This window comes from Alligator mississippiensis, chromosome 11 (genome assembly GCF_030867095.1).
Source record: "Alligator mississippiensis isolate rAllMis1 chromosome 11, rAllMis1, whole genome shotgun sequence".
Lineage (NCBI taxonomy): Eukaryota > Metazoa > Chordata > Crocodylia > Alligatoridae > Alligator > Alligator mississippiensis.
This window is the reverse complement of record NC_081834.1, coordinates 17,391,714-17,403,967: the sequence shown is the minus strand read 5'-3', so window position 1 is coordinate 17,403,967 and position 12,254 is coordinate 17,391,714. Positions and strand designations below refer to the sequence as shown.

The window sequence follows — 12,254 nt, the reverse complement described above, 5'->3', positions numbered from 1 at the left end:
GTGTAGGCTGGATAAGTTTCCAGGCACAGCTCCCGCTTGAACCCTCGTTGGAGGACTCTGACAAAACAATTGCTCCCACGGAGTTTGCTAGGCTCCGCAGGTCCGGTTAAGTTGGGTTCGAAAAGTTTCCCTGGAGTTATTCAGGCTCCGTGGGTCTGATAAGTTTTCCCCGGAGTTTGCTAGGCTCCGTGGGGTCTGAAATTACAGGAAAGGGATACGTCTAGGATTGCGCTTGGCGACGGGGAGAGGTGAGAAGCGAAAGCTCCGTAGGCTCGGTTCTATTGCCTCTCTTGCCTGCTTAGGGGAGGCACGCCGGGTCCGCGAGGGTCCACAGCGCTTGGAGATCTTCACACAGAATCTCTCTCGTCCTCCCTCCTCCGGCTTGGGTGGAAACTACCCAAGCCTTTTGTACGGCTAGCAAGCCAATCGCTAGCCGCCACGTGTGCCTAAATTAGGAATCGGCCAATAACATGGCGTGGATCCTAATACAAATGGCGGGAACTTCTTTGCAACGTGTATCACTACGGTGCGAGAAAGAGATGCACACTGCAAAGAAGCTGCAATCTGGCGGGAAATCCCCCGTTGCACCAGAGTTCTCTAGCAGCAGAGAGCTCTACTGTGCAAAGAAAGCGACAAATTTGGCGGGAAATAATTTAGCAGTGCCGAAGCACACACAGAAACAAAAAATCACAACTTTGGGTTGTGACAACAGCAAACTGTTTAGTTTGGAGCTAAGCACATTTTGGAGTGTGGAAGCATCCCAGAGTTCATTTGTTAAATAAATTGATCCAAAGCAGACCTCAGTTAAGGCAGTTTCCTGAGTTAAGCTTTTATAAATTCAGTAGGACAATTTTGCCAGTAATATGCATGAGAGTATTAGCTATAATTCTTATCATAATAACATAGTGCTTAGGTTCGGAAGGGACCTAAACAGATCATCAGGTCCGACCCTCTGCCCTGGGCAGCAACAGGTGCCGGGATCATATCAGCCTAGCCAAATATCTGTCCAGCCTCCTCTTGAAGACCCCCAAGGTAGGAGAAAGTACCACCTCACTTGGGAGCCCACTCCAGAGCCTGGCAGCCCTAACTGTAAGTAATGTCTCCTGATGTCCAGCCTGAACCTTCTCTCTAACAATTTGTGGCCATTTATTCCTAGTAACCCCGGGTGGTGCCTGGGGGAACAGAGCCTCCCCCAATTCCCACTGGTCCCCCCTGGTGAGTTGGTAAATGGCCACCAGGTCCCCTCTCAGCCTTCTCCTGTGGAGACTGAATAGGTTCAGGCCTTTTAGGCTCTCTTCGTAGGGCCTGCCCCACTGCCCCTTGACCATATGAGTAGCCCTTCTCTGGACCCTCTCAATGCTAGCCACATCCATCTTATTATTGCCTTGCCACTTATTAGTGCCTTATTTGTTCTTAATACTACAGTAACAAGTGCAGATGCCAATATAGATAAGGGCACCATTATTCTAAGCATAATACAATCACCTAAAAAGGCAAATACCCTTCCCTAAAGAGCTTGGCCTTCAAATAGAGAAAAAAGGCAAAAGCTGGAAGAAAAATTATTAACTTTACTAAAAAATCAGAATCTGAGACAAAGAGAGTCTGAGTGACTTGTCTAACAAGTCTGAGTGACTTGTCTAACAAGTCACTCAGACTCAAAAAATCTGTGTCCAGAGTAAGAGCTCAGCCTTGACTCCTAATATAGTAACTTAATCCAAGACTATTCCAACCTTTTTTTCATCTTCTATAATTGTTTGGGCAAGTCACTACTAAGAATGCCACAGCTACATTCCAGTGTGTCCAAGAGCAAATAGATTTTGATTGTATTCTTTGTATTCCCAGCCTTAGTGTCTACATATATAACAGTAAAATAATTCATTACCGTGCATATTTGTGCATATATTGTGAATGCTTTACTGATTCTCAGAAAGTATCTGTGATGCAAGTTCTTTTTGGTGTGTATATAGTGATTCATATGAGACAACATTGTCGGAGCATCATGGGGACGGTTTGTTGCAGACATTTGAAGGTGTTAAGAGGGTTCAAATTACACTCAGACTCTTGGGGTGGGTCTGCAGCACTGGCAGCCAGAAGATGCCACTGCTGCCTCCTGAGCTTCTTAGAAAGGCACAGAATGGGCTAAGGGCTCTCATTTCTTATTGGAAGATGGGGGAGGGTCTTTTGGGGGGCTCTCATCTCTTATGGGGGAGCTCAGCCCCCCTGAGCCCCTCTTTATTTTGAACCATGGTGTTTAAGACATTTGCAGATGCCTTTTTGACCTTATTTATATCTTGTGGCTATTAGTATTTTATTTCTGCTACTATCCACAATCTTTTTCAAGATTTTTTTTTTATTTTCCATACTACTGTTGCTAATGCTGTAGAGACTTTTATTTCATTCTACTTTATCCCCTCTCTATAAAACTGTCACATGCAGTGTATTCCCTCTGATCTTTAATTTCTCATATCCACATTAATTTCTTATCTAAGGGACTTCTAGAACTCTAAGTTTTATTTTGCTTTGGTTTTGTCAGCTCTCCATAGCTGTGGCTTTAAATCCCAATTTAGCAAGGTATTTAGGCATGTGGGCAGACATGGCTTTCAATAGAACAATTAATTTGCTAAAGTTTTATACATACTTAATTATGAATCAATAGCTTAAGAATCCCTCAGGTGCCAGAAGTATCTAAACCCAATATCAAGGCATCTTTGGACAAATGCAGTTATTAAGTGGCTGATAGAGTAATCAGATTACACATACATACATACACATACTACTATCCAATTCAGTGGGATTTTTGTGGCCCATCTTGTATATTTTTTTAAAATCAGAAACTGTGTGGGAAGAGGCAATTGCTCCACTGCTGTGTGGTGCATAATCTCGAACTGGCCCTAATACTAAGATAGTCTGTAATAGGAATTGCATTGTTCTGAAACACCTTGTTTTATTTGATGGAAGTGGATTTACATAACTAAAAAAACATATTCTTTAGCTTCTTGCCATTAGATATAAACATTTTGCAAAAATAAGTGGGATATCTTTTTAGGACCCCAGTAGTAAGGAATGCCAATATTGTCACCATTTTTAAAAATGAGATAAGTCTGACTGTGGAAACTATCCAGGTATTGCCCTCTTCTCCATTGCTGGGAAAATCCTTGCTTGAATTCTGCTGAATCAACTGCTTCCTCTTGCCGCAGAAATCCTTCCCAAGTTTCAATATGACTTCAGACTATCGAGAGGCACCATGGACATTATTTTGTGGCCCAGCAGATCCAGGAAAAAATGTTGAGAACAACACCAGGAACTGTATACGGCCTTTATTGATTTGACCAAAACTTTTGACTCTGTTAACCATGGGGTTCTATGGAAGATCTTATTGAACTTTGGCTGCCCAGGGAAATTTATCACCATCCTAATACTGCTTCATGACCAAATGACTGCCTCCATCCTATGCAGTGGCTCTACTATTGGCAACAAACAGGGATGCATCAATGTTGTTTTCCATCTTTCTTGTGGTCATCAAGATGCTCATCCATGACCATCTGGCACGTGGCATCGGCATCAAGTAAAGGATGGATGGGAACTGTTTCAATCTCTCCCACCTCCATGCCAAAACCAGAGTTACTTCAGCCTCAATTGTGGAACTTCAGTATGCTGATGTTTGGGCTATCATGGCACATGCTGAGGAGGACCTGCAAATGGCCCTTAACTGCTTCTCACAAGCATACCAGAGCCTGGGACTGACCCTTAACATTGGAAAAACAGGTGCTTCACTAGGCTGCTCCAGGCCAATCAACCCCACCAGCAAAGATCCTCATTGACAGACAGGAGCTAGCAAATGTTGAACACTTTGCATACCTGAGCCATCTCTCAAAGAAGGCCAACACTGATGAGGAGATTCAGTTCGGGATCCAATACGCCAGCTTTGCCTTTGGAAGACTGAATCATCATGTGTTCAATGATCACAGCATCGGGACTTGAACAAAGTTCTTACTATATAAGGCTGTAGTAATCCCAACTCTTCTCTGTGGCTGTGAAGCTCGTCTGACCTACAGGGACCACCTGAAAAACCTGGACCACCATCACCAGTGCTACCTCCAGAAGATCGTTCAGAAGGCCTTCGATACGGTATCCCACCCCATACTGGTGAACAAGTTAAGAGGCTGCGACTTGGATGACTACACAGTCCGGTGGGTGATGAATTGGCTAGAGGGTCACACCCAGAGATTCGTGGTAGATGGGTCGGTTTCGACCTGGAAGGGTGTGGGCAGTGGGGTCCCGCAGGGCTCGGTCCTTGGACCGATACTCTTTAATGTCTTCATCAGCGACTTGGACGAGGGAGTGAAGTGTACTGTGTCCAAGTTTGCGGATGACACAAAGCTATGGGGAGAAGTGGACACACCGGAGGGCAGGGAACAGCTGCAAGCAGACCTGGACAGGTTGGACAAATGAGCAGAAAACAACAGAATTCAATTCAACAAGGAGAAATGCAAAGTGCTGCACCTAGGGAGAAAAAATGTCCAGCATACCTACAGCCTAGGAAATGACCTGCTGGGTGGCACAGAAGTGGAAAGGGACCTTGGAGTCCTAGTGAACTCCAAGATGAACATGAGTCGGCAGTGTGACGAAGCCATCAGAAAAGCTAATCGCACTTTATCGTGCGTCAGCAGATGCATGACGAACAGATCCAAGGAGGTGATACTTCCCCTCTATCGGGCGCTGGTCAGACCGCAGTTGGAGTACTGCGTGCAATTCTGGGCACCGCACTTCAAGAGGGATGCGGATAACCTGGAGAGGATCCAGAGAAGGGCCACTCATATGGTTAAGGGCTTGCAGGCCAAGCCCTACAAGGAGAGACTAGAGAACCTGGACTTTTTCAGCCTCCGCAAGAGAAGGTTGAGAGGTGACCTTGTGGTTGCCTATAAGTTCATCACGGGGGCACAGAAGGGAATTGGTGAGGTTTTATTCACCAAGGCGCCCCCGGGGGTTACAAGAAATAATGGCCACAAGCTAGCAGAGAGCAGATTTAGATTGGACATTAGGAAGAACTTCTTCACAGTTCGAGTGGCCAAGGTCTGGAACGGGCTCCCAAGGGAGGTGGTGCTCTCCCCTACCCTGGGGGTCTCCAAGAGGAGGTTAGATGAGCATCTAGCTGGGGTCATCTAGACCCAGCACTCTTTCCTGCCTATGCAGGGGGTCGGACTCGATCTATTGAGGTCCCTTCCGACCCTAACATCTATGAATCTATGAATCATTGGCATAAAGTGAGAGGATTGTTTTGCAAATGCCAGAGTCCTCACTGATGCTAACACCACCAGTATGGAAATGATTATTCAACATCAGTTGCGGTGGACAAGGCATTGTGTGTGCATGTCTGATGTATGTATACCAAAACAACTGCTATACTCCCAACTCGGCTAAGGAGGGCCAACACCCTCAAGGCAAACATTAAGAAGTGTGGCACTGATACCACAAATTGGGAAAAACTAGCCTGGGACAGAGCTACATGGCAACATCTTGTGAGAGAAGGCACATTTTATTTGAGGAAAACCGTGTCACCCTAGATATAGAAAACCAACAGAAATGGAAGGAAAGGAAACAAGACCGAGAAATCCACAATCCGACTCTTGCTTTAACCATCTTTGGCATGTGCCAGAATCTGCAGCTCTAGGATTGGCCTCTTAGCCATCAACAGACTCATCTACAAGCCTTTACTTGACCCGTGGGAGTGATCATTCTTGACTGTGATGGATCACCACTACCACCGCCAACAAGGAGTACGCAGTGAATTTCATGCATTTTTTTTTTTTCTTCTGGTTTCTTTATTGCTTAACTATTCTTCCTTTGTATTAATGAATAGGGAATTTGTGCAGCAGATTGTCCCATTATTTTGGTTTACTTTACATTCCTGTTCCCAAAGCTTCAAAGGTCACATTTGCATTTCCTCATTCACTTTACCCCCTGACCCCTGCTTCCTTGCTCCATACCCATACAACAGAATGCATTTACATTAGGGAAATGTTCTTAACATTTCCCACTGTCACTAATGTAAATTCAGATCCATAGACTGGAGCCTTAACATGGATGGCCAGGTGTCTGCTGCTGCTGTTTTAAATACTATGTCATATAATGATGCTCAGAGCACCTTGGCATGGCTGAGGACATGCCTACATGGCAAATTAAGGTGTGATTGTAGCACACATGAACGTACCTGCACTGGCTTAATCTAGCTAGTCCTGATAGTAGTGGCAATGAAGATATAGTTGTATAAACTACAGCATGTACTAGCAACCAAAGTATTTACCCAGGGGTCCTGAAAGGCTTGCACTCTGGTTGTTGCCACATACCAGTTCATTTCTGCTGTTACCTGTGACAGCCAGATTACACTAGAATAGCAAGCACCAGCCTTTTGGCAGGTGGACCATAAATTAGTCCTGCACCCTCCTTGAATGCTACTCCAATCATCTTTCCCCTACCCAGTCTACTGCTGACTTTTCTACTCCCTTTGCTACTATGCTCCCTGACTAAGCTGGTTCTCTGCTTTCTGCTTCTTGCCCTGTGCTCCTGACCTGATCATTTGCTCTGCTTTCTGCTCCCTTCCTTATTTGCCAGTGTGCTGCCTGTCCTCTCCCCAGTCTGCTGTGTGCCACACACAGAGGCTGCCATGCCACTTATGGCATCTCTGCCACAAGTTTATCATCCCTGTAGTAGAACTTGTTACAATCACATTTTCATTTTGCAGTGCACATGTGCCCTGGAGGGTGTTGATGGCTGCATGCAGGCCAAGGTGTTAAGAAGAAAACTTGTAGCTCAAACCAAGTTAAACCTCCAGTGAGAAGAATGACAGAAACTAGGGCCACCAGTGGAAGGGATCTGCTGTGAGCAATGTAGGGAAGTTGTTAGATATTTTGTATTGTGGGTAGGTCCTGTTAACCGTCCATCTTTTTACTGGGGTCTGAATTGCTATTCCTCAGCTGAGGAAGAAGCAAAGTGAAAATTTTCCATACTTTTCGAGACATCTCATTTCTACATGGATAAAAAAATATATCAGCTGGTCCCATCACGAAGTGAAGAGGTTGAACATGGGTCAGCTGTGAGTGAAGAGACACATTTTGAATGATAGACTCTACAACTTACAACAGGGCAAAGATGCATGGGAAATGTTAGAATAAGATCCAGCATAAATTTCCCATGATAGATTTTATGCTCGTGTTTATACGATAATAAAAAGGAATTCCCATGACCATATTTAAAATTCACGATTTATTGCATAGATGCCAAAATCCTGAACATCTGTCTGTTTCATGATTTTGTAGTAAGACAATAAAGTAGGAGAAAATACATGAGACAGCTGTCATTTATGGAAAAAGAGCTGTTGTATAAGAGGGCACATAAGCATAAATTTGAAATACAGATTTTGTTTAAAATTGAGTCCGATATAATTTTTGTTTTTTGAAAACATTTTTTTCTGTGAGAGTCCCAAAAAATTTAATCAGTCTTACTCAGGCAAACTCCAATGAACTTAAGCAGAAATTTGTTTGAGTAAGCCTCAGGTCTTGAAGATCTCTCCTTTTCTTTTACTGTCAAACGCTGAAAGAATCATATGGCCCTTCTCAGTTTATCCAGCATTTGAAGGAGAGATTTCTACTAGAGATTGTTCTAAGTGTTTTATCTTGCACGGTGCTCATTGGCTTTTGTTATACGCTTCTATTTTACTTAGCAGTGTTTTCTTCTTAATTCACAGGATCAGGAATTTTTTTCTCATCTCCTCCACATGGGATTTGCTATCCTGGACCAGGGTGATGGTCCAGCTGCTATGGCATTCATTTACCAAGGGTAGCCAGTGCTTGATGTCATAGGGAGAGCCTTTAAATCAAGTCTTGCACTAGGTATTGATAAACTAGATGCAACCAGGGAAAGTCTAGAACTAAAAGTTAGAGGTTGGCTTATGCTCAGAAGCAATATTCATGCTTTCCACAGAGTTCTTGTGTAGAGGTCTTGTAGAGGGGAATCATGGACTATTTATATTTTATAACCTGATTTCTGATCAGCCAAAATCTGGTGTTTCTGCTGCAAGACAAGTTAAATTTATCAGTAAACCAAGATCATCCCATAGAATGATTTTTTGGAAGAATTTCACTGCATCTTCACCAGTATTTGTCTTGGTTACAATCATAGAAAATTAGGGTTGGAAGGCACGCCAGCTGTGGCCTCACCAGTGCTGAACAGAGGGGAATAATCTCTTCCCTTGACCTGCTGGCAACGCACCTACCTATGTAGCCCAGTATGCCATTAGCCTTCTTGGCAACAAGGGCACACTGCTGGCTCATATTCAGCTTATTGTCTACTGTAACCCCCAGGTCCTTTTCTGCAGAGCTGCTGCCCAGCTAATCAGTCCCCAGCCTGTACTGGTGCATGAGACTGTTTTAACTTAAGTGCAGGACTTTGCACTTGTCCTTGTTGAACCTTGTGAGATTCCTTTTGGCCCAATCCTCCAGTTTGTCTCGGATCTGAGAATAGATATCCACTCCATATCCAATAGATATCCTCCAATAGATAAACACTTTCTAAGTTTATCAACTTTCAACAATACAGTGTTTTTTCTGACAAAAGGATCAAGTAATTAAAGTAATTAAAAAGAAATGAGAATTTGAATTTGTGCCTTCTTTTGCTTTTTAAGGTGCAAAAAGAAGGTATGACAGGTTTAGGTTTTTTATAGGCTTTTAGAGTTTCTTTTCATAAACAGTTATTTTCCTTTTTGTTTTCATATTAGTTATTCAGGATTTGTCTACCCTGGAAGACACTGATGGCACATATTCATGCGTCTTGGGCTACAATCACACAGCTTATTTTATGCCACAGGATCATAGATCAGGTCCTGCTTGTACACATGTTCACCAATTCTGGGAGCTACACTAGGAATGCAAGCCTGTACCAGTGCATGGGATTGTTCTGTCCTAAATGCAGGATTTGCACTTCTCCTTGTTGACCCTCATGACATTCCTTTTTGGTCCAATCCTCCAATTTGTCTAGGTCACTCTGAATCTTAGCACTACCCTCCAATATATCTATTACTCTTGAAGCTTGGTGTCATCTGTAAACTTGCTGAGGGTGCACTCTATGTCAGCTTACAGGTTGTTGACGAAGACATTGAACAAAATTGACCCCAGAACTGACTTGGGACACTCCACTTGATACCGGCTGCCGACTAGACATTGAGCCATTGATTCTACCATCTGAGCCTGATGCTCCAGCCAGTTTTCTATCCACCTAACAGTCCATTCTTCCCTGTTTGTGAAAGCACATCAAGAAGAGCATGGGCCCTAGTTGGCGGCTTCAGCACTTGCACCAGGCAGTTGTCCCCAACACTCTTCAAAAACTTCCTGGACTGCCTGCGCACTGCTGTATTGTCCTCTCAGGAGATGTCAAGGTGACTGAAGTTCCCCATGAGAACCAGGGCCAGTAATCAGGAAACTTCCAGTAGTGGATTGAAGAAAGCCTCATCCACCACTTCCTCCTGGTTTGGTAGGAGTGGTGGATGAGGCTGGGGTGAGCAGACATCCACTACAACATCACTGTTGTTGTTGTCCCCTCTAACCTTACCTAGAGACTTTCAACAGGCCTATCTCCAGTTTCATACTGGATCTCTGAGCAATCATATGGCTCTTATACATAAAGTGCAACTCCTCCTTTTCTTCCCTGCTTGTCCTTCCTGAACAGTTTGAACCCATCCATGGCAGTGCTCTCATCATGCAAGCTCCCACCAAGTCTCTGTTACTCTAATCACATCATAGCTCCATGACTGTGCAAGGACTTCTGGTTCTTCCTGATTGTTTTCCAGGCTCCATGCATTTGTGTGCAGGCACCTTAGGTAACTGGCTAATTGTCCTGATCTCTCAGGAAGTATGAGAACACTTCCCCTGTTGCCCCCTCCTGATTGCTCTTTCTTCAGGTCTCCTGCTTCCCCACTTACCTCAGGACTTTGGTCTCCATCCCCTGGCAAAGCTAGTTTAAAGCTGTCCTCACAAGGTTAGTGAGCCTGCCTGCGAAGATGCTCCTTCCCTCTCTTTGTCAGGTGAATCCCATCACTTCCCGGCAATCCTTCTTCTTGGAACAACATCCCATGGTTGAAGAAGCCAAAGCCCTGCTAGCAACATCACCTGTGTAGCCAGGTGTTGATCTGCAGTATGCACCTGCTCCTGCTTGGGCCCTTTCTGTTGACTGGAAGGATCGAAGAGAACACAAACTGAGCTCCAGACCCCCTCACCCGTGCACCCAGAGCCTTGTATTCACTTTTGATCTGCTCAGGGTTTCCCCTGGCATTATCATTGGTGCCCACATGGATGAGCAGCATGGAGTAGTAGTCAGAGAACTGGATGAGTTTTGGTAATCCTTCCATGATATCTTGGATCTGGGCTTCAGGCAAGCAGCAGACTTCCCAAGACAGCAGGTCAGATTGGCCAATGGCTCCGTCCTCTGCAGAAGAGAGTCTCCAATCACCACCAACCATTTGTTTTTCTTGGTGACAGTTGTCTCAATCCTTCGCACAACCTTGCTAGGGCTTCTGTCAGGCCCAGGCAGCAATCACTCAGCAGTCAGCACTCACTCAACTAGCAACACTTCCAGCTTCTCAGAGCACACCCCCAAACACAAACAGCCCATCAAACAAACACTCAACAAACCAAAGGCACAGGCAGCTCTGGATCACTTACCTTTCCTGGGCAGGATGTGGTGCCTGGTGCCTGGCTTCTCTTCCCCTTCCTCCTCTTTCTCCCAGAAAACTGCCTGCAAACTACTTACCCTATTTGCAGCCCCTGTTCGCGGGCTCCTGGTCGCTGTTAATCAGTCCTATTTTCTTAACAGCATTTTGCATGGACTGAAGCATCTGTGTACCATTCAGAATTAGCATGGCAAACAAACACTCCAAGTTGTGTATGCAGAGTAAATTGGATTTTAGAAGTCACTGAATGGTTTGCCATACATATCTGGCAAGCAGTTCTAGAAGGTCTAGCAACATTGCTAACTTCTATGCCTGTGCAAAGCAGCTAGTATTCACTTTGGATCCAGATTCGGCTGATTCAGGGGACAGTGATTCAATTCAGTGATTCGAATCACTGTCCTGAATCAATTCCGCTGAATCTGATTCGAGGATTTGACTGCTGCCGAATCTCCGGATCACTCAGGCCAGGCCTATCCCCTGCCCACTCTCCCAGCCCGGCAATGGCTGCCCAGCCTGCCTCAGCTCCCAGCACTTTGAAAAAAAAAGCCCCAACTCACTTGGTGCTGCTGGGGGGGGGCAACCCTGCTACCTCCCCCTGCCCCACACTGCATGGGGGGCTCTGCACAAGCCCACCAACCGCTCCCTGCTGTCCCAGCCCCCACCATGGCCTTCCCACCTGCAACAGCTCTGGCCCTTTAAGAAACCCCCACCCCCAACCCCAGGCTGATTGGTTCCTGCCCAGCAGGGGGCAATCCCTGCTGCCCCCACTGCCCCATGCCATGTGGGGGGCTCTGCACAAGCTCCCTGAAGCCCCGAGGCTGCTCCAGGAGCTGGTAAGTCATGGGGTTTTTTTCTGTTATTTTTTTTCTTAAAGGGCCAGAGCTGGGGCGGGTGGAGCAGCCATGGGTGGGGGGCAGCTAGGGGAGTGGTCAGGGGTTGGGGAGGCTGGGGAAGCAGGTAGGGGCTGGCAGGGGTCCCTGCATGGTCCTCTCCCCACTCCTCTAGCCCCCTACTTACCAACTCCGAGTCCAGCTGCAGCTCCCTGCTACAGCCACCGGGGACTGCCCGAAACATCAAAGCTCTCCGAAACTTTTCCAAAGATTCGGAGAGCTTCGAATCGATTTGGACCTTTTAACTGGTCCCCTGATTTGATTCTGATTTGGAGATTTGGCCACCGAATCGGGCTGAATCTCCTCCGAATCAGATCAGCACTTAAAGCTTCGCACAGCCCTACTAACCACCGCTCTCTGGATGTATAGTGAGGTGATAAGTCTTCAGTGTCCCATGAGCGCTTTACCCCTGACAATTGCACTCCCTGACATAATGTACTTGTTTCATAAGCATGTGGATGGTCATGTTTTCAAGTAAAATGTGTATGTGTGAATGGAGGTTAGCCTACTTGAAAGATGGAGGCCAACAACAGAGTTAAGCATATTGAAACATTGCAGCTCTGACACTTCAACATGCGAAGGCTGGAGCCATGGGACCTGATCTTGCCCTGAGCTCTGCAGAAGCATGCTCTAGTTCCATTTGG

General features: G+C 45.6%; 1 protein-coding gene across 3 annotated transcripts in view; it reads left to right on the top strand.

Annotated features, from left to right (window-relative positions):
* ADAMTSL3 (ADAMTS like 3) overlaps positions 1 to 12,254 on the top strand; it is a 368,636-nt gene that overhangs the window by 198,625 nt on the left and 157,757 nt on the right. The gene's annotated exons all lie outside the window — the stretch shown is intronic.